This window comes from Marmota monax, unplaced genomic scaffold, assembly GCF_021218885.2.
Source record: "Marmota monax isolate L192 unplaced genomic scaffold, Marmota_monax_Labrador192_F-V1.1 WCK01_AAM20220418_F8-fsc01683, whole genome shotgun sequence".
NCBI lineage: Eukaryota > Metazoa > Chordata > Mammalia > Rodentia > Sciuridae > Marmota > Marmota monax.
Window position 1 is genome coordinate 22,391 of NW_026693409.1, and position 22,944 is coordinate 45,334.

The 22,944-nt window shown below is 34.2% G+C and overlaps 1 long non-coding RNA gene across 2 annotated transcripts in view; it reads left to right on the top strand.

The window, feature by feature from the left end:
- Nucleotides 1-22,171, top strand: part of LOC131424657 (uncharacterized) — a 35,494-nt gene extending 13,323 nt beyond the window's left edge. For both annotated transcript variants that reach the window (XR_009228033.1, XR_009228032.1), the window contains one exon: nucleotides 11,873-22,171. This is a non-coding gene — a long non-coding RNA (uncharacterized LOC131424657). The remainder of the gene's footprint in view (nucleotides 1-11,872) is intronic.
- The last annotated feature ends 773 nt before the right edge of the window (nucleotides 22,172-22,944 follow it).

Below are 22,944 nucleotides of genomic sequence, written 5' to 3' on the forward strand. Positions count from 1 at the left end.
TGTCATCTCAGACATTGTGTTGGGGATATCCAAAGTACTTTCTACTAGCCATTTTGAAATATTCAACTAATTGTTATCAATCATAGTTATCCTACTATGCTATAGAACATTAGAAATTATTCCTCCTATCCAACTGTACCCTTGTTCCCATTAACCATTCTCTCTCCTTCCCTGCCTTCCCCTACCCATCCCAAGCTCTGGTAACCACTCTCTCCTACTTTGAGATAAACTTTTTAGCTCCCACATTTATGTGAGAACATGAGGTATTTGTCTTACTTTGCCTGACTCATTTTATTTAACATATTATTCTCCAGTTCCATCCATGTAAACAGTGATCTTCTTGCGTATGTCTCTTTGTTCACACGTATATGATGCTGGAAAATGCATTTTTAGAAATGGAGTGTTTATGTAATAATGAATGTACGTTTTTAATTTGTCTAGATCTTGCTCAATTTCTTTTTGAACTAGCTCAGCAATGCACCCTCTTGAACATTGTATAAATTTCAAAGTCACTCTCCTTCTTCTTCCCTTCCTCCATTATTATTCCTCCCCGTCCTCCTCCTCCCTCTCCATTCTTTGTCTCTCTTGCTCAAAATTTAATACTGAGAAGGGTCTTGGTTTTTTCAAATCTAATGTTATCTCATTCTACTTTGCATTTTTTTATTAGTTAGTGGAGCTTTGCATCTTTTTGTATGCAATGACCCATTTGAGTTTTCTCTTCTATTTATATTCTTTGCTCATTTTCCTAATGAATAATTTGGCTTATTCTTTTTAGTTCTATCATTAGTTTTAGGGTATTTTTTTCCATTAACTAAATTAATTTTGGAATGTATTTTTTTAAATGGTAGAGGTTCTAGTACAATATAGCACAAAGTATTCATATTGATCAATTTTTAGAATATGAATGTTTTAGTGTTATGATAGGTTTATAGAAGAAAAAACCTTCTATATATGCTATATAGTCATGGATCCCAAATTATCCAAACATGCAACTTAATGATACTAACATTATTTTCTGTTTCCACATTTCTTTTAATGACTCTGCATTTATTTTTTCTGCAAATATTTATGTCTTTCCAAATACACTCAACAAATATTTATGCCTGTTCTTTTTTTCTAGAAATATAAAGATGCAAAAGGTTAGTAATTTCCATTCTAGTAGGAGGAGACTTGTCTACAAGATGACGTGGTGCCTTTGTAGCAGCATCAAATACATTCCTGTTTGATGCAGAGTTCTGTATTGACCAGATTGCATTGGTTATCCTGGCCTTGTCCCAGGAGGCGTCATATTGGTGTCTTTGATTATCATATTTGTAGGTAAAAAAAAGCTTCTTTATAATTATATAGTAGGGAAAAGAAAAACAGCTACTGAGCATTTATTACATAATTGACATAAAAGTCCCTAACCTCCAGCCACACCTCGACCACCACTATTTTGTCTCCTGTCTGGAAACACTGACAACTGTTTTTATTCTTGGTTAATCCCAAACATGGTACAAGAAGTCATGTACATATTAATTCAAAAATCCTGGAAAACATCGTTAAAAAATATATCATTACTAATGCACTTTCTTCAGTTAATTATTACAGAGAAAAGTTTGCCATTCTTTCATTTAATCACTTGAATCTTCATAATGAAATAAAAGAAGGTTTAAATTAAACTCACATTCTCATTACCATTTGGCAGGTTAAGAGCAGAAAGAGTGATGTGTATGACGGGATGTTTCCTTAACCCTTCAGAGAACTACTGAATATAGCTCTAAACCAATGATATATGAAAAAGGAAATTGAAAATGTGATTATCTGCCTAAAGTGAGGGCCATCCATTAGTGCATTTTCAGCAGTTAATCAACTAGCTGTAAAAACGAACATGGCATGTCTGCCTAGGGAGAAGGAAAAAACCTGATAAGTTTGCCAGACTTGGTGGTGTCTGAATTGTTATTAGAGCTTTCCTCCCTGAGGCTTCACGATCTATTTAATAACAAATCAATCTAATCTGTTTTTGCATAGATTTTTTTTCACTCTGCTATTATGTTACTCCACAATTAAATGGGGGAGAAAAACACTCTATAACTGAAGAAGAGAAAACCCTCTAGACAGATTTTTAAAGATTAAAAAAAATCTTACATTAAAAACTACACATACTAACCACCATCAACTAGTTTTGATACACTGTGGTCTGCATTAAAGGACTGCTTATAATTTAAGGATGGGGTGTGGGATGTATATGTATGTTTATTTATTCTAGCATCTTTTTAATTGGAGAAGAACAAATAAGAGCCAATTATTTTAGAATTCTGTGATGTATAGTCTTTGCTGCAATCTAAGTTAATTATAGGTTGACCTTCCCCAGCTTTAGTTAAATTATCAATAATGATGCTATTTGAGCCACAGAGAAATTTGAAGTAAAATTACCAACCATAATACGATTACTGGTGCTTAAGAAGTACAAAAATATGGATGTATATCTATTTTCTGAGCAGCATTAGCAATAGCATTTTGTTGTATGTGTTTTAAGTGTTACATATCAAGATGTAATGTTTCAGTAAAAACTTAATTTAAATAATAAGTGAAACAATGTTATGTTTCTTACAAGTGTAATTGCAAAGGCAAAAAGTATATTATTGAATAAAGTAGCACATTAAAAATAAGATAAACAGAAAAACAATTGACATGTATATTAATATCTTATTCTACAAATTTGCTTAATCTGATTTTAGGAACTTTTTGATTATTCTTCTTGATTTTCTACATAAACAATTATGCCATCTTAAAAAAAAACAAAATAATAAGTCTAGAAGTCAAAATGTTGTGTGATTGCAACCAATGATGAAATAAATAATCTAAACCAATGATCATGGCTGTTAAAATGACCACCTAAGATAGGTGGTGTAAAGTTTGCGATGAATGTATCAGCCTGATTCACCATCTATCTTATGTTGACATCACAAAAATGGAGACAGTCAGAGATTAATGATCTTCAAATTTGATGCAATGGAAAGTATATACTATTACCTATGATGTATTCTTGCCAAAAAAATTGCTAAAGCGACTGATATCACCTATGATGTATCCTTGCCAATAAATTGCTCAAGCATCTAGATATTAATATTAGTTTATGAAAATACAGGAAGCAGAGGAACATGTCAGATGACAGTATGTGGATGCATGAATTAGATTCACGCTTCCAAGAATTCTACAATGCAAATGAAATAATTTTAAATAGGAAGAGAATCATGGGGGAAGTTTAAAATGCATTAAGAGATTTTTAGAGACCAGCAACCATTTACAACAGGTAGATCTTGTTTGGTCCTGGTTCAAGCAAACCAACTGTTTTTAAAAGTTGAAACAGGAAATTTGAATATTGACTAGGTGTTTATTGGTATTTAGAATTTTTTGTTAGTTTTTTAGTGTGTAATGCTATTATGGTTATGTTCTTTTTAAAGTATCTATATTTAGAGATGCATTTAAAGTGTTTATTACTGAAGTAATAAGATGGGTTTGCTTCAAACTAATCTAGTAATGTAGAGAAAATCATGATGATGGTGAAGATGGGTAAGTTTCATCACATGGTCACTTTTGTTGAAGCTGGGTAATAAATACATAAAGTTCATTATACTGCTTCTATTGTATGTGTTTTAAATGTTACATAACTGACTTAGTTTTAAAAATTAAAGACAACTTTTTTCATTTTTCATAAAAGTATTATTATTTCTTAAAATTACAGGATTTTATTTAAAATCTGATATTCTTTTCAAAAGATTAAATAAAGAAGACCATTCATTCCCCCTGATTTTTAAATTGTATAGGTCATGAATTTACACAGTATGTTCCAAATCCTCCACAATACCTTTTCCATCAATACCACTGGTTCATTGTGGCAGTGAATGAGGAAGTAGGGAAAAAGGGAGAAGAAAGATTAAGCGACTCAACAGTCTTCTCTGTCATGTTATGAATTCTTACTCCTCTGGATTCATATTTCTAACAAGAGGGATACAGGACACTAAACTTAGAAATTTAAGAGAGTCCTGACCAACCAATCACCTTGTCAGTTTGTCATGGAGGGTACCTGTTCATTCACTGAACAGTGTTTATGAACCTACCCCCCACACACTATATTTCAGTACTGTTTTTAGGTACCTGTTTCACAAGACTTTTCCTTGATCTTTCATTATAATCATTCTATCTGTTCTTTCTAATAAGCATTTTTCGGTTTCATTCCCCAATTTGGTAGTTTAAAATTCTACACATTTGGTGGGGGTTTGCAGGGGTGCAGTAAAGAAGAGAAGGAAACTAGGGTGGGTAAGGGTATGTGGGACAAATTAGGAATCTATGAGAGTTTTTCAGAAGGGATCTAAAACATTCTAAAACACTCCCCTAGCTTTCAAATGTCTTTCTTGCACAGAAATGCAGCATGTGTTTTCCCAAATATTGACTGTATCCTTATGGATCTGTTCCTTTTTGTGGACAGTTATTGATGATCCTAGATCTGTACGCTATTCCTCTTGTGAATTCACTCCTGCTTTAGCACTAAAACAGCTTCTTATGGTACTTACCTGTGAATAAAGAGCCAAAAATGCTATTATAATAAAAATAGGTTTTTTTAATTTCCAGAAAGAAAAGAAGAAATTTATGTTTTCTTTTTGTTTTCATAATTGGAATGATCTTTTCTTAGAAATTAACTTCATTCTTCATAAAAGTTAAAAATAAATCCTTATTCAAGGTAAGCAGTGACAGTAAATGAATATCATTCTTTAGATACACACTAAATTTGATAGTATCTTTTTATATGAGTAGCAAAGAATCGCATGTGAATAAATCATATGCTTTTGCATATCTAAACTTATCCAGTAAAAATATTTAATCAAAAATTAAGGCTTAGAACATGATCTATATGTGTAAGAAAAATTCCTGCATGTGATTTTCATGATTCTGACTCCTCTGTTAAAAAGTGAGAGTGTTTCCTCTGTGCATTTTCAAACTTTAATCTGGCTAATAAACAAACGTCTCCCAAGGGCCATTTAAATTATCAAGTAAATTTAAAAAGTTAAATTGAAAGTTAAAAAAAAATAGGCTCAAAATTCCTTTTAAAAATATTTTTTTCTGTAGAGTTTTCAAAGCTTTTTAAATCCTAAGTAATGTGCAAAATTAAATTTTATATATCATATCATAAACCAAACGATTTGAAATTATGAAGAATGAGGGTTGGATACTGGGGTGTGTCTTATTATATATAGATCTATACAACTTAGTCCTGTGTTAGTGTTCTGCTCAATCTCATGGAGTAGAAAAAATAGGAACTTTTTCCTACTCCTCACTAGCTTCAGCTTTATTTAAAATTATAATATTTAAATTGTTTTATTCATTTCTGAAAAAAAAGATTATGTTTATGTGTTCTTTGTCTTTTATATTTTTGAAAGTTTTCCCTTTAGTTTCTTTACCTTTGGAGGGTTCTGGAAGAAAAGAAATGAGAACCACAGTAGCATTTTGACAGACCCTAGACACATATAATTCCCAGTTGTTTTCACTCTTTCAAATGTCAAGTGAGATGTTAGAAAAACCCTTGTTTTCTGCCTTCTGCTTTGGCTAGTAAGAGCACCTGTTGTGGAGTGGGCCTCAACAGAAGTCATGCTTCCTGTGTAATTTATGAGGATGCCAGAGGAGATGTTTGTCTCATTTTTGTCTAATACTGCATCCTCTTTGATCTTTCCCCTTCCCATATGGTCTTCAGAATCTTTTATTCATAAATTCTAACTACTGACACAAAATGCTTTTGTCAAAAAACATTTATCATCTTCTGATATGTATTTACCACTAGTCCCCACGAAGGTTACTTGATGTGTATTTCCTGTTCCCTTAATGTTTTCACTGTGCATCAAATGAGCAGTTTTCTCTTTAGAAGATAGGTCATAATGTTATTTATTTACATTTTAACTTTCCCTGGAATGCATTTTAGAAAGCTGTTATAGGGGTTCAAAAATATTGTAGAGTCACATCAAGGAAAGCTGAAATGAAAAAATCATAAAAACAAAATAGGGTCAGGAATAGACCAAAAATACTCACCTCTGTGAATGGTCACGCATCTTACTCAAGCTTGCGAGCAACCAGTGGAAACCAAGATTACACGTATGTGCCATTCTTTGCTGTCTCTGTGCTCGGGATTTCTTTAAAGACTAAAATTGTAAAAGTACATTCCTAAGAGAATGGTCAAGTTTGTCAGGTAACATGTGTATCAGAAATATGTGTATCAGACATGACCTTTGACCTTTCTGGCAATCCAGACATTCAGATCTGTCTTCCCACAACTGTCCAGTTTGTTCATCTGTTGTTCACACTCTCCACTGGGTTTGCAGTAGACACAGATCAATGCAAATCAATATCTGCAGTACCTCAAGGTTTGTGTCCTCTTGCTGCTGTGTCAGCAGCTGCTGTATTCTATATGAAGGACACCATCTTTAATTCTTGTGCTCTCTGTTTTCTATAACCTCAGTATCACCCTCAGATCATATAAATAATTATGAAAAGAGATCCTTTGCCCTGTGTCATTTGTTATGTCTCTTGGTTCAAATTATAGTATATGCCATTGTTAGGGGCAAAGTCATAACACACACAAAAATAACTAAACTACAATTACAGGTCTCCTGTCATGTTTTCACTTTTCCTGACAGTTGAGATCTTGGAAATAGCCTTTGGAAGAAAGGGGAAGAATGGCTATCCAGATGAAAAGCTAGGGAGAATGGATAAAAAGTCCTTTGCTAGGAAGACAGACATCAACCTCTATCCAAACAGAAAATTGCCCAAGATATGACTGCATGGTGAAGAGAAATCCAGTCAGTAAAAAACCATGAACTTGGGGGAAGAGTTTTTATTTTTATTAGGTTGGTGAAGAGGTTCCCAAAATGTAGTTAAATACCAAGAATAGCGTTCGGAGTATTATTGCCAGGAAATCCTACTGCCTAGGCTAGTGCTTCTCAGAGCCCCTTAAGGACAGTAATGTGGTAGGTGGATACATCCATTGGCCTTTCAACTCCCCTCTTCTTCAACCAAGAAAAGCAGTTTACTTTCATTGCCTGTTTTTTCTACTGACCTTTGTGTTTTAGAATTTCCTAATTAGTCTAATGGAACAATAAGGAGCTATCCACACCTGTCTTGGGAAGAATAATCATGATATACATATTTTTTTAATTTTGTCTACCTATTGTAGTTGTTCTGATAGTCAGTCTACAATGTAAAGGATTTCTTAGTCAATCCTTGTCTAACTAAAAGCAACAGATGAGCTCCTTATTTTCCAAATATAGAAAAAACAAAAATAGTTATGATATTTACCTATTGGTGGTAATATGAGTTCTTGGAACATCAGAAGAAGGTTTGTAGGTATTAGGGAGCCCTCTATTCCACCTCAGTCTGCCAGTCCCCACTTCTCACCATGCCAATTAATTATTAATATAAAATGAGCTGATGACATTCTTGTTGAGGGTTAGGGCAAGGAGAAATTGCACTGGATGATTTAATTAAGTACAGCATTTTCCAAGGATATTCCTGTTATAATAGGAAGTGACAAAATAAAGGTAAATTGTATTAGACTATTCACTTCAGTAGGTATATAATACAGGTATATTGTTACTTGGCACCTGCATAAGCCATTCTGGAATTCCAGAAATTCTGAAAAATTTCCAGACTATGTTCCTGCGTGTTCTACCCCAAAAATAGCATTGGAAGTGTGAAGCAGCTTGGTGTGTGAAGCAACCACAAGTACTTGGAATCGGCTAGAATGCAGGTTTGTGTGGGAAAGGGTAAACTAGGAGCCAGTTGGTGGAAGACCTTCTGTGCCATCTAAGATGTTTGAATCTTTGCCATACTAAGATGTTTGCATTTTAACCTCTAAGATGTTGTGTGTTAGCAACAAGATAATGACAGTAGATTTGAGTTTTTGAAAAATCACTGCAGCAGTATCAGGAAGAGACCCTGAAAGGAAGAGAAATTAAAGCCAGGAAGATGAGTGAGGGAAAAAGAGTGAAAGAATGATCCAGCCAAAACTCCCTGAGAGGGTGAAGGCCCAGCCCATGTCAGTGCTTATAGAGATGAATTCAAAGCATGTGTGTTTTGACTAGTAGCCATGTGCCAGACACTGCCTTTGCTTCTGGTGACATATCTGTGAACATTGTAGACTTTGATGCCCTTGCAGAGCTTACACACTGTTAGAGAAAACCAATAGGAAAATGATTCTTGCTCCTCATTTAAATGACCAGGGGGTAATAACTAAAGAGGAATCACATTGGGGGAAAGAATCTTAATGTGTCGAATAAGATGTATGTTATATATCCAGTATGCAGTTGGAAATATGGTCTGCAGTTGAGGAGTGAGGCTTGGGCTCATTCAGAGGACCTGTTTGTGTTTCCTAGTTTTGTGATAATAATAATGCCAGTGAGGATTTTAAGTTGCAAACAATAGAATTCTCTCTGCCCTGTTTAAGCAGGTATTGGGTGTCAACTCATAGAATTTCTAGTAAGGCCCAAGAGCGAGATTCTGAATCTGGATGTCCAGGAGCTGTGTCCACTGCAAATTTTCAACATACCACTATGTTCTTCTCACATGGCCTCTCTGGACCCTTGCTCTCTGGCTACAGGGGAGTATGCATAGGCAAGTTTCCTGACTCATAATAGTACAAACTATCAGAATAAGGAGGGTTTTCAAACACACTGTACCTCTGTAAATGGCCATTTATATCTGTGAATGAAGTATGTGGAATTTTATACTACTTACTACATTATGACAAATGCATAATGCCTTCCTTAAAACTAAACTAATATTTTAGATTAAAATAAATTGCTTTGATTTGTTAATTTGCTAATTTTTGTTGTTCATTGTCTGACCAGACAGTCCCAAACTTATGAATAGATTTCATTCTAAAGGGTTGTCAATAATTATTAGAAATTATGAATATATCTTCCCATAGAAACAAAGTTATCCCAGTTGATCAATGCTTGTATTTTTAAATGTGTTCTGTATTTCAATGGAAGCTCCTAGAGCAAAAGCTGTTTGGCATCTTCAGAAGTAAAACGGAACCAGGGTGGAGTCACTTGTGGGCACAGTGCCTGAAGATACATTGTAGACATCCAGTATAAGTTGGGGAAGTATTTCTAGGAATAGATATTTAAAGAGAAAGAAAAGAAAAAACTAACAGGAAATAAGCCTACATTCCTAACTCAAAGCTGTCTCTGCTGTTTCTAACATGGATCTACCTCTAATTGTTCTTTTAAAAAAAAAAAAAGTGGGTTGCATTCAGTGACTTGAAAGAACATTTTAAAATTCCATGTATTTGTTCTTCAATCCTTGAATCCCAAAGTAGAGAACAATTTGAGAATCATTTAAAGTAAGTAGTTCAAATGGGAAATAGACTGTTCTGAATAACATATAATGAGCAGTTATTACACAGCATTGTAGAATTTCATGTGAAGGTAATTGGGCAGAATTATATGCTCTTCAGGATATACCATGGAACTTTCTGCTTATATTTCATCCTCATTATTAGTTTCTTTTCCTAATGATTTGTATCTTTTACCTTAAAAAGTATAGGGAAAACCGGGCGTAGTGGAGCATGCCTGTAATCCCAGTGGCTCAGGAAGCTAAGACAGAAGAAATGTGAGCTCAAAGTCAGCCTCAGCAATGGCAAGGTGCTAAGCAACTCAGTGAGATCCTGTCTCTAAATAAAATACAAAATAGGGCTGAGGATGTGGCTCAGTGGTTGAGTGCCCCTGAGCTCAATCCCCAGAACCAAAAGCAAAAAAAAGTGTAGGGAAAATTAACTGTAACCAAACCTTCCCATTTTCTTCACTTAGGATTAACTTATATTGTGGTGATCAAAAGTCTTTTCAATTTGTATTGTAACAATATATACATTAAGCTATTCATGTGTGCTAGGTAGTATACTAGAACTTAATATAGAGAGGTGAGCAAAATAGCCACAGCCCCTGCCCAATTTGAGCAATTAGCCAGAATTATATTCTTTGACTTACAGTTTCAAAGACAAAAAATCTTGTAAAGGTAGTTCATTAAATTCTGTAAGTTTCAAATTCAATAATTAATAAACTTTCATGATAGTCCCTAGAAACTTGAAGCATATTAATGACATTTCTGGGTGGCATTTGATGTACCATGTATTTTAATGTTGACATAAAGCATAATTGTTTTGAAAGGAACACAGTTGAATAGCAGTCTTAGTGCTTAGAAAACTAATTTAGATAATAGAGTTAAGTAATAAAAACAAATTCAAGAGAATTGAAATTAAATGTAGGGAACTACTTTTGAAGCCAAAGACAGTGGTGACCTACTCTCAGGAGCAAGACAAATATACCATTACTGATATTTGACCAAATTTTTCTTTTCTTCACCCATCAGTCCCTTTTGAAATCAGTTAAGATTACATCTGATAAAGGAACATCAGTGGAGCTCTGGAGAAGATTAGCATTAACTGATTGACTCCATTCATTGGGAATATGTCCCCCTGCCTGCAGCTAGCTCAAGGTCCTAGAATGTGAGCTGCTGTACCTGTGATGAAGAAAAGGCAAATCACACACAAAATTGAAGTACAGGCAGTTGTGATTTAATCTAGGGTTTTCAACTAGCAAGAGTTCCATTAACCCTTTAAATGACTTGGGGAAAATATCAAGGGGTTAATAGAAATATAGCACAGAAAGGACTTTTCCCTTCATCTAATCCAAGTCCTTTGTTTTATGTGGTACATCTTTAAGTCCAGAGGAACACATCTATTTTGTAAATTTAATAAGAACTCCAAAAATACTTAAATATATATTAGTTTGTTTGTTCTGGTTTCAGGGGGAAAAATTAAACAAATGTTTAAAAAGAAAAATATTCTCCTGTTCTTACCCCTCATATTGGTTGTTGTTTTTTTTTTTTTTTTAATTTTTACAGACCTCTTTCTAAGCATATTGTATAACTATATATGTATAATGCAAAAAATGGGATCATACCTGTTTTGCTGTACACTGACTGGAAATCACACCATTCTGGGTTTGATCCTAGCATTTCTAGATGCCAGCATGTATTTTATTTGTAAAATAAATACAATGATGTACCTATTCATAAGGTGGTTGTGAATAATTTAAAGCTGATAACATATATGAAGTGGAGATGATGTATTTGAAGTACTTAATCTACTTAACAAATCCTTAATAATCCAGCCTGTGGTTGCTGTGTTCTAATCCACTGTTCCTCTCATGCCATAATGATTGGGTCAGGGCTGGGAGAAATAGGCACACCAAAATGCTTTTAGGTCCAAATTTCAAATACATATGCTATAAGCAAAGGAATATACATAACTAAAGTTTTATCCTGACTTGTAAGATCTTATTTTTTAATGTAAAGTTCTGTGAAATTCTTTAATTTTATAAGGCAACATTTGCTTCAAAACTGACCCCATTAACTTTTATGTTAATTGTAGTGTCTAATGGTTTCCTTTGGAAATAAATAAAATAAATGAACTTCTTAAATAGCCATTTGGGGTTCTTTAAGTATGTTGTATCTAAAATTTTCACGTTATCACAAAAATAGTACAGTACATCATTTCAGTACCATGAATATCACATGTAGTTGTGACATTTTGTCTTATTCAAGAAAAATAATGGGGACTTAATTTCGAAGTAAAAATAGTTTGTCCCAAATTGATATGGAAGGGTAAGTACTTTGTAAAAATTAATTTACTTAGAGGAGTGATTTTAAAATTTTTATTTGAGGTTTTTATACTTTTATATAATTGAATGTGAAAATTAACATGTTTATATGCTAAACAAGTCCACAGTTAAATTTATAACAAGGAAAATAAAGATTCCATCTTTTCCTTCTTTTTCTGTAGCTCAACTGAGAAGTCATTTCCTTGGAGATCAACAGGTATGATTTTTTTGTTATATAAAAGTATTTTTATGTTTTACATATACACACAAAAGCAATTACTTAGCCTGCTCTTTAATTTACTATCTACTGGTAAAGTAAGCCAAGCAAATTCGTTGATAATAATAGTGTTGAACTACTTTGATTTGAAGTAGTAATTCTTAATATTTGTAACATAAAATTTAACATAATTGAATACATATGTATATGTCAATTATAAAATTAAAGGCTTATATAGCACCATTTTTAATATCAACCCTACATCTAAAAATTTTATTTTCAATCATAAGGAAACAGAGGATGACTTTGAGAATAGGATATTGTATAATCTGAGAAAGATGGCAAATCGTTTATACAAATCAGGTCTTTTGTTTCATAGTATTTCTCATACTCAGAGAAAAGTTGTTTGAAATGTTCATTTTCTTTGTGTAACCCCATATAAAATATTTGGTAACTTCTAATTTGGTCTAAATATAGTCTGGCAGGTTTTAACCTCTTTTATTATTTTTTTAATCTTAAATTCACCACATACAAAAGGTAAATTATCTCTCTATATCTTGAATATTTGATGTCTTATTAATTTTTATTGAATAAATGTTTATTGAGCACTCTCATCATGCTGGTTACTATGTCAGATAGTGATGGCTTGTGTCTTCCTCTCCTCCTTAAAGAGTAGACCTTGATATCTAAACAGTTTGGCAGTTTCCAAACAATTGCATTGTGGGAAACTTAGATCACCAAATGCCTAGCATCTCAGTTTATCTGCATTTTTTGTTTGTAGTACATACAAGATACTCTGCTGTTTTACAAAGAAGTTAGTCCCAATATACTGTTTATTCAAATTGTTGATACAGTAGAGACATGTGAAAAGCTACCTGAGACTTATAACAGTTTAGCATAACACAGACCATGAAATAATCCATGATTAACTGCCAAATAAGTATTGTGTGGGGAACATTGGTAGAAATAGACCACTTCTGAAATAGCTCTGCAAAGACGATGGGCCTGGAGTGCCCCTGGTCTTCACAGGTGGCCACACTGTGGAGAAGGCATTGTCACCTCTCAGTAGACAATAGAAATAGTAGTGTCATGTGGGAACTTTTAAAATTGGTTTGGGAGATGGTTAGAGGTGCAAAGTGTGATTGGGTCAGATTGTAGAAATTTTAAATTCCAAGGACCTTGATTCAGTGATCATAAGGAGACCCTGAAACTCTTTTAAGCAAAATTCACATAATTTAAGCATTCCTTGTGAGAAGCAGAACTATGAACTGGAGGGAGGAAAAACTGTGATTAGAAAGAACAAGTGAAAGCTTATTACAGAATTTGGTATGTGAGACCATGTGGAGGAGGTGATTCCTCAGGATATAGAGGTTGTTTAGTTTGGAGTCGCATAGACAGTAGTAACAGTCTATGCAAGTTAGTGGTACCTTTGAAACAACTGGAAGAATCAGAATCGAGAGCCAATTTTACAGGATGGTCTGGATGTGTGGATTTCAGCTAATGAAAGGAGAGCAATTTAGAGCATTCTGCAAACATTTATAAATGTGATTACTAAAGAAAGCCCTTAACCAAATGAGAAGAAAATTACTTCTATTAAACTGATGGTTTCTTGTGAATTGATACTTTATTATGTGGTTCAGACATAGGTCAGAGTGCTGTAGGTAAGGGACAGCTGAATTAGAGAGCAAGGCTGAAATTCAGGGTGTATGTAGGGAAAAAGCTGCCTCTTTTTCTTCTTTGGAGGTATTGAGAGAATGGTCTGAAATCCTACAGAGCCTGACAGAGGAAGTTAGGTGAGATGCACAGTTTTTTCATACTTTGTCATAGTATGTAAGATCATTGCTGAAGGCAGGAACCATGTCTTCACTGTTCAACAAAATGTTCCAAGGGCTTTGTGCATAGTAGGCCTTAGGCAGTTCACTCAAGTGAATGAATACATGCATACATGAATGCATAACAAAGTCTGTTTCACCCTGTCAGGAATATTTGTGTTATATTAGGTTCACAACTAAATTCTAATCTCTTAGAAAGTGTCCCTTTTTTTCTTTCTGCCTCAATGCCTAAAAGACACCCAATCCTCAGCATGTATTAAAGAAATACTTGAGATAAATAATTTAATTTAGTAGCAAAATATATATTTTGGAAGAAGTATATACACACAGTTGTAAGCTTTTTTTAAATTCCCAAGAAGTTTTTTTGGTTTTTAACTTGACTTACAATGCACTTAAAACTTTTACAGCCTAACATGACATTTACCATAGTATTTGAGATCTTTTTATTGATAATTTGACACACGTGATGCAAATTTAGTTTGTTTCCCTTATATCTTTTTCTATTTTTCTTTTTATTATAATAACTTTATTGAGGTATAATTCTCATGCCATACTGTTACCCATTTAAACTGAATACTTCTGTGTTTTTAATATATTTACAGAAATGCGCATCAAGTATCACAATGAATTTTAGAACATTTTCATTACTCTTAAAAGAAATCACATACCAATTTGAGATATTTCTGGTAAATGGAATCATACCACATGAGTGGCTCCATTCATTTAGCATGATGTTTTCAGTGTTCCCTCCTATTATAGCATGTATCGGCATGTTGTTCCTTTTTATGGCTAAATAGTATTATGTTGGACAGGTATAATACATTTTCTTTATCTATCAATTGACAAACATCCAGATTGTTTCTCTTTGGACTATTACAAGAAATGCTGCTATGAACATGTTTCCATTTCTCCTAAGTATATATCTAATAGTCAAATTGATGATCAGATGGCAACTCTGTGTTCCTTTTTTTAAGCAGCTACCTGATTGGTTTTCCAGAGCTACATCATTTTACATTTCCACCAGTAACATAAGAGTTGTGATTTCTCTCCACATCCTCTCCAACATTTGTTGTTATCTTTTTCATTACAGCCATTCTAATGAGTGTGAAGTAGTGTCTCGTTATGGTTTTGATTTATATTTTCCTGATGGTTGGCATGCCTTTTTTCCTGTGGTTAATTTTTAGTTTCAGTTCTTCGAGCAGTGGTAGAGGAGGTCACCAAGCTTGTATCTTAATCTTATCAGCTGCCTTCACTTCAACTTTTTTTATTTTTTAAAAATAATTTTCCTCCTAATTTTAAATATAATAGAGAGAGATTGATTCATCAAAAGATATTTAGAAAATACAGAAAAGTATAAAAAGAATTACTTAAAAATCAGCCTTATTATTAGTCTTTCTGTGCATATAAACATGTTACACATTTTGGGTTTTTTTTTTTCCTTTTAAGAAAAATTGAGAATATACTGAATATACTGTATATGCAGTACTTTGCTGCTTTTTTCATATGACATTATATCCTAAATGTCTACCTTTTAATATAAAATTCTTATATAAGTTCATCTTTAATTCTGCACAATTTATCCCAGAAATACATCTTGAGAGCCTTAAACAATCATATACACTTACAAAATAAGTGGGAAAATATCATAGAGGAAAATTTTAAATATGTACCATATTTATGCCTATCCCTATTACTGGACTGTTGGGTTGTTTCTGATTTTTTCACTGTTATAGATAACTGGCAAATATCCCTAGATATAAAACTACTTTGATTTACCTCAGGCTAGATTTTTTAAGAAGAAAATTATTTAAGTCATGGCAATATTGTTAAGGCTATTGCTATATGTAATCATTGCTCTCCTGAAAGATTGTATTAATTTCCCCCCCTTCCAGGTATATGAGATTGATACTCTGGTAGTCCCTCATTAGTATCATCAATCGTTAATTAACTAGAATATGTAAAAGTATCCTACAGATTGCCCTTTTCTTTTCTGTTGGAGGGTTAGTGTTTGATTTATAGGAGTCCTTTGTAGCTCAGGAAGAACAGCTATGTCTATCACACAGGGTTTAGTTGGAAAAACAGAACCCATGCTAAGTAGTTCAACATGGGAATTTGATCCAGAGGACTTATAACTGGACAGTGTGGGCTGGAAGTTCTGAGAGATTTACAGGGTGATAAGCAGCCAAGAAATTAAAGATGCCCAGGAACTACCACCATCCCCACAGCTTAGGCAAAAGGACAAGTGGTTTTGTCATTCCTGGAATAGCAGCAGAGTTGGGGGTGGGGGTGGGACAGGGGTAGTTGTCCAACATTAGCCAGAACTAGGAAGGAGATACAGTGCCAGCCAGAAAGGCTACCTAAAGTGGATCTGGAGAAGCATCTGGCTTCTCCATGAAGCACTCCTTCTACCCACAGCAATCTGTGCACTAGCTCCGCTGAGCTGGAGAGGTCAGTTGTAGGTTTTTAACTACCAAAAGCTAGGCAGGCACTGTGTATAATTATGTGTTGGTTTACAGTACAGAGAAAATGAGCTTTGATTATGAAGACATGTGATAGGGGCTGAAATATCTGGGGCCTTGACATCCTTTCTACCCACTTGTTGACTAAGCTGCAGTCATTTGACCAATATCTTCAGGATTTTTGTCATAGTAAAGTAGCAATTACACTATTATGTGCATAGTATATTCTTTAAATTACAAATAACCTTTTTTTGTTTTTTTTTAACTTTTCATTACTGTAGTAGTCTACAGTCTGCTTACTAATCTATTAAATATATAGAAAATATATTTATTATACAAGCTTTAAATATATTTTAAATTAAATAGGTAGCAATTAAGTGCTATACACCTGTCTTGACGTAGTTGTGTCTGCAGTTGGCCCCTGGTAATTGCATATGTTGTTATTGTTCTCAGGACACAATCTCCACACTTAGGAAATACATTTTCTTTCTTTTCTTTTGAGGGCAAGGGAGAGAGTATTATCTTCCAAACAAAGCAATCACAACTGGTCTTTCCTGATATTTTAACTGAATTGTTAGTTATGTGTTTTCTTACATTTGTCTGCTTTTCAGCCATAGATACTTAATGGCATCTAAATTGTAACCATGACAATACTATAGTTACAAGGGTAGAAAAAGTGAAAATTGATTTTATGAATAAAAGAGTAAATCTGATTTCTTTCACGTTTCTTTTTCTAGTAGATATAAATGCACTTGACAAGTTAGTGATTGGGATAAAATCACAGTTTTACTGCTACTTCTTACTGTAAAGCTTATTGTTTTGTGCATGCAGAGATAGAAAATGTTCTATGAAAATCATCTTTGTATAAAATGAGGCAGTCCTACTCAGAATGAGCAGGGGTGGTATAAATGGGAAAAATAATTAAATATTTAAAAGGTCTTCAGTTTACTTTGATTTGGCTAGCTTTTGACAAAAGCCATGTCTTTATTCATTTTCTTGGTTTCCTATGTAAGAAAGGACTACACAAAAGGAATTAGGATTGAAGATCTGTTATTGTTCTCATTTTTCTTTATATTTTGGACATTTGCTTGCAGACAGTTTCACTGCCTTTTCTTCTCCCATTTTTAAGGTTTTACAAATTTGATTTGAAAAGCTTAAGCCTTTAAAAGCCTTACAGCAAGAAGGCGAATTGTTAGCAAGGTGCTGGTTTGGTGCCTCCTGCCCCGGAGAGATCACTGCCTACTCAGGTGTCTTCGAGATGTTATATTCTGTTGAATGGTGAAAACTGAGCCCAGCTGCTGAATTTTGTTTTTAAAAAGCTAGCTTACTGCAGCAGCAATTTGTGAGGAAGAACTTAGAATGCCTTAGGCAGAGAAGATTTCCATTTCTTTATAATTCACTTCAGGAGAGTCTAGCTTGCTTGTTTTTTTTGTTGTTGTTGTTGTTTTGTTTTTGTTTTTGTTTTTGTGGATAGTGATTGGTTTTAACTTGTGCTAGAGAAGTTAGGCTGTTTGAAAATAAAAATCCAAAGTTTTTAAATAGTTCCTAAAACGTGAAGAAGACCTGCCAGCTCTACCAGACATTTTTACTTTCTCGGGTCTTGTATTACTTTCCTAGAAGTAATAAAATTGTTTTGATGCATTTGTGCTGGATCATTATCTTGCCTTGTGCCTTCTCTCTCTTCCTTATTCTGCATTTTCTAGCTTACCTGTGTCACATATTTGCTTTATAAAACATAAATGTACATCTTATTTTCTTTCATGAGGAGAAAAGTTGATTGTTTTGTGTCTCAGCTTTGTCTTTTCCTTAGCCTCTCATGTCTAATAGATTCATGTATTCTGCTGGAACAGGAGTTCAGAGGGAATGTCCTCTTGTGCTCCAGTCTGTTTCTGTTTTATTGCTGTGTCATTTTTCATTGTTCACTTCTTCATATCTCTTAACATGTTATATATTTGTAGCATATCATATTCTTTCAAAGTTCGAGGCATCTTTTAAGAAAATACATAATGAAATAGAAAATAAACATCATAATCCTTGAAAATGTATACTAGAATAACAGGTAAAGGACTGAGGGAAGCAGGAATGCAGATGCATGCATATAAAATCCTCCATGGTAGAAAATACTAAGTGAAATGTCTTTCATGAAAAAAAAAAAAAGAGCTGGATTTAGCACTCTCAAGAAGAAAAAACCCCACCAATTTAGTCATAAAAATAGCTATAACAGTGTATGCTAACCATCAGAAAGAAGCTATATGTTGACGCCAAAGATTGGAGTCCTTTTTTTCAAAATGATCATTGGTAGTACTTAAGTCCTCCAGCCACATCCTGTGAAGTGAAATTTGCTACAAGTCACAATTTCACAGTTTTTCTGTTCCAAGAAAAAAAAAATACTAGCATCTGGGAGGCTGCCAATTTCAGAACTTTTCTGTGAAGTGCAAGGGAGGGAAATCAGCCTCAGAATCACCCCTCCTCTTCCAGAGATTAGACCAGGAGCATCCCACATTGCAGAGCTGGCTGGAAGGCACTGGTGTGTTCCTACCAGCAGCAGGTCCAACCCATTGTTTTTAACACTGACATGGTCCCTAGAAGAAAAAAGTGCTCAAGAAATTGATGAATGTTAAATGATGAGGCATTGGTGTTCATAGGCAAGAAATTCAAGAGGCCAAAAAAGATTGGAGTCTCTAATAGTAAGCAACAAGTTAGCAGAAAGGATAATGAAAGTGGGGGAGTTTTCTGCTTGGCCTAGAAGGCATTAGAGATTAATAGATCATCCTGGATGAAAAGGCAAGAAAACATGAGTTTTCATGTTTAACAATAAATATGGAAAGAAAGACAATTGTAGTAAAATAGATATTTTAAACTAATGATTTAACCTTTAGAGTGTGACAGTCATTTATTGTGTGACATGTATTGAAATGTCATGATTTTAACAGGCTGTTCATTTAAATCATTACCATGCAGTTTACGTTGACATTAGTAGTTAATGTATACTGCTAAATTTAAGGATACAGCAGTAGGTTTTGCATTTTGTTTGTGTATTTAAATTTTGTTTCTGAGATGTACACAAGTTTCTGCCACCAGGGTGAGCTTAAAAACACAAACACAAGTAGTAAAGATAAAAGATAAATGAGAGACTAGACTTAAGTCAATTTATCTTTCTTTTTTCCTCCATCTGGAGCAAGTAATTTGCAACACAAAAAATCATCAGCATGTCATGAGATAAGATATGAACTTAAATGGGAACACTTTATGCCTCAGTAGAAATAAATGTACTGAGTTTATAAAGGAAATACAATAGGAAGTTGTTTTGTATTGTATATTACAACACAAGAGCTATTAGATCAGCAATCATATATAAAGGACTACTGTGACACTATTTTATTGAAGATCTGAGATTTTATGATTTATTATGGCTAAAAACTGTACATGTGATAAAATTTTATCAAATATTCCCTCCTGTTTCTCTTCTAAATACCAGGAGGATAAGAATTTCTTCTAAAACTTGGAGTCCCCAGTTTTTCAAATGTCCCTTATTTTTGGGGGCCTGTTATAGTCACATAAGTCATGCCTGGTGGTCTTCGTTCCACACACATGGAACCAAAGATCCAGACTGCTACCATTAAGGTTGTTCTTACCCTTTTAGTATTTTATGATGAAAGTAAGATACTCTTGTTTGTTTTTTTGTTTGTTTTTAACTTAAAAGCCTAGAAGCAACTGAAGTAAATGGTAAAAATTTGCTTCATTCTTATACCTTCCCCTACCATGACCATGCCTTCCACTTCTAGAAGCACACACACACACACACACATACAATGTATAAGAGAAGTCTTGAATAAAATACAAACTGTGAATACAAGTGTATGTATGCATGTGCATGTGTGTGTAAATATGCACACACATTTGGTTTTGCTTTGCTTTAACGTAAATGAGCATGCATTACACATTCTTCTGTGACTTAAGTTTTCTTCCCTTAACAGGATTGTAAAACTGTGTGTTTCTATGTGAGTATATAAAGATGTGCTTCCTCCTTTTTAATGGCTGAGTACTATCCATTATTTTGAAATTTTATATATAAACATTATAAGTAGATATTTTAGGTTTTTCTCCAAGTTTTCCCTTTGACATACAATGGTAAAGATTTTTTCTGCATATCTGAGAGTTTCTGTCAAGTAGATGCTTCTAAGTACATACAACTGCTGGGCAATAGTATGTGTGCGTGCATGTATGTGTATGTGTTTTCAATGGACCTTTATTTTATTTATTTATATGTGGTGCTGAGAATTGAACCCAGTTCCTCAGACATGCTAGGCAAGTGTTCTACCAGTGAGCTATAGCCCCAGCTCAGTGTCTGTATTTTTATGTTGGTAGTCAGTTTGCCCATCAAAAATGCTTAATGATCTATACCCCTACTGATACAAACTATTATTCCAATTTGTGCTTTCTATGTTACCAGAGTACAAAAATATATAAATCTTTCTGGAATAGTGGTACACACATATAATCCCAGCTACTCAAGAGGCTAAGGCTGGAGGATCACAAGTTCAAGGAAAACCTTGGCAACTTGGCCAGACTCTGTCTCAAAATAAAAAATGAAGAAGGACTGGGGATATAGCTCAGTGATAGAAGTCTGTGAGTTCAATCTCTCTCTCTCTCTCTCTCTCTCTCTCTCTCTCTCTGTCTGTCTCTCTCAATCTCTCTCTCTCTCTCTCTCTCTCTCTCTCTCTCTCACACACACACACACACACACATATACACACACAGAATATAAGTCTTGATAAATACTTGAAGTTTTAATGTTATTAAACTTTTAAAAAATCAGTTGTTTCAAGTTTCCCTATATCATTAGGTTTGTGGACAGATAAAACAGAATAAAATAATTTAAAGAAATCATTAAATATTCATTTAATTTTAACATTCCATGAAAACTTCAACATAACCCAGACCACTCTGTTATTTTATCAGCTCTTATGAAGACTAGAAATCAACCATATCTTAGAATTCAATAAAATTGTCATAATGTTTCTTTAATTTTTTTTAATTCTGGCTCAGAAGAATCAAATATATTTTTCTATCAATAAAAAAAGCAGTAGCCACTAGGCATGGTGCACACATGCCTGTAATCCCAGTGGATCAGGAGGCTGAGGCAGGAGAATTGTGAGTTCAAAGCCAGCCTCAGCAAAAGCGAGGCAGTGAGCAACTCATTGAGACCCTGTCTCTAAATAAAATACAAAATAGAACTAGGGATGTGGCTCAATGGTCAAGTGCCCCTGAGTTCAGTCCCCAGTGCCCCCAAAAATAGCAATAGCCACTATCAAAACAAGCAGAAATCAAACTTCTTAATTATCATCATTGGAGGTAATTAGAGCACAACATCTCACTATCTCACTCCAGAGGTTCCCAAACTTTTTGGTACCTTAAAACCTTAGAGTTGCCAGTGAAGTTGTTTTTCTTTTGGAGAGCGGGGGTCTAAGGAGGTGCTTGTGGCAATACCAGGAATTGAACCCAGGGGCACTTTATCACCAACCACATCCCCAGCCCTCTTTTTTTATTATTATTTTGAGGCAGAGTCTGACTAAGTTGCTAAGAGCCTCCCTAAATTGCTGCAACTGCTTTTGAACTTGAGGTTCTCCTGCCTCAACTCCCTAAGTCACTGGCATGTGCCACCACACCCAGCACTAGTACAGCTATTTAACCCTTGATTCCCAGGCCTCACCCTACCCAATTAAATTCAAGAGTTTAGAGTGAAAACCAGGCAAAGATAGTCTTTAAGTAGACCCCCAGGATTAGGATGCAAATTTTGGAAACTACTGTCTTATCCTAAAAACTAGTAATTAAAAAAAAAATTTAAGTTTACCTTATCTGTCCTAGATAGATTGATGTTATGCCCCATAACCAAATAACTGTATCTATCACTAACCATCTAAAACATGCCATAAAAACTCTTGCTGATAAATATAGAAAGAATAATAATATTAGAAAAAATCACCAATTATCAAGTCTTAGTGAGGTAATCACTTTAAGCAAAGACCATAGGTGGATGCTAAACCCTGTAGGTTCTGAGCCCTAGCTGCACATTAGAATTGCCTCCTGAATTATTTTAAATCCCAATATTCTGGCTACAATTTAGACTGATTGAAGTGGACTCTTTGGGTGTGGGACTCAGGCAGCAATAGGTTTTAAATTAAATTTCATCCTTCAACCCAGCTGATTGCAGTGTGCAGCTAAAGTTGAGAACCACTGCATTAAAAGAAGGGGTGACAGTGAAACTGACAGTAGAAGGATCACACTGCCCTTACCTGAACAAGCTGATTGATCTTGGCAACCCTGAAAGTTTTGATATTATATGGTATGAAGTATGAGCACTAGCCATACGGTGTTCTGACCAAAAGATTTGACCTGAAAGATTTTAGCTCTTTCTGCTTAAAGAGATATTGAAGTTAGAGGAATATGTAAATGCACCATGAAAAAAAGATTAGACAACTTCCAAATATGAAGGAGCTTACAAGTTTATTGCTATGGTTCCCTCAGTGAGTCAAGAACATGAAAATGAAGGAGCAGCAACCCCTGTCTAGATTAAGGGATGTAAGTAACCATTGTACTCAAAAACAATCAGAGAACCTTATTTCAGCCTGACTGATGCCAACTAAACACATATTTCTGAGACATCAGAAAAATTTGAATATAAAGTCATTATATAGTGTTATGAAATAATTAAGGTTTTACAATATCCTTATTTTATAGAGGCA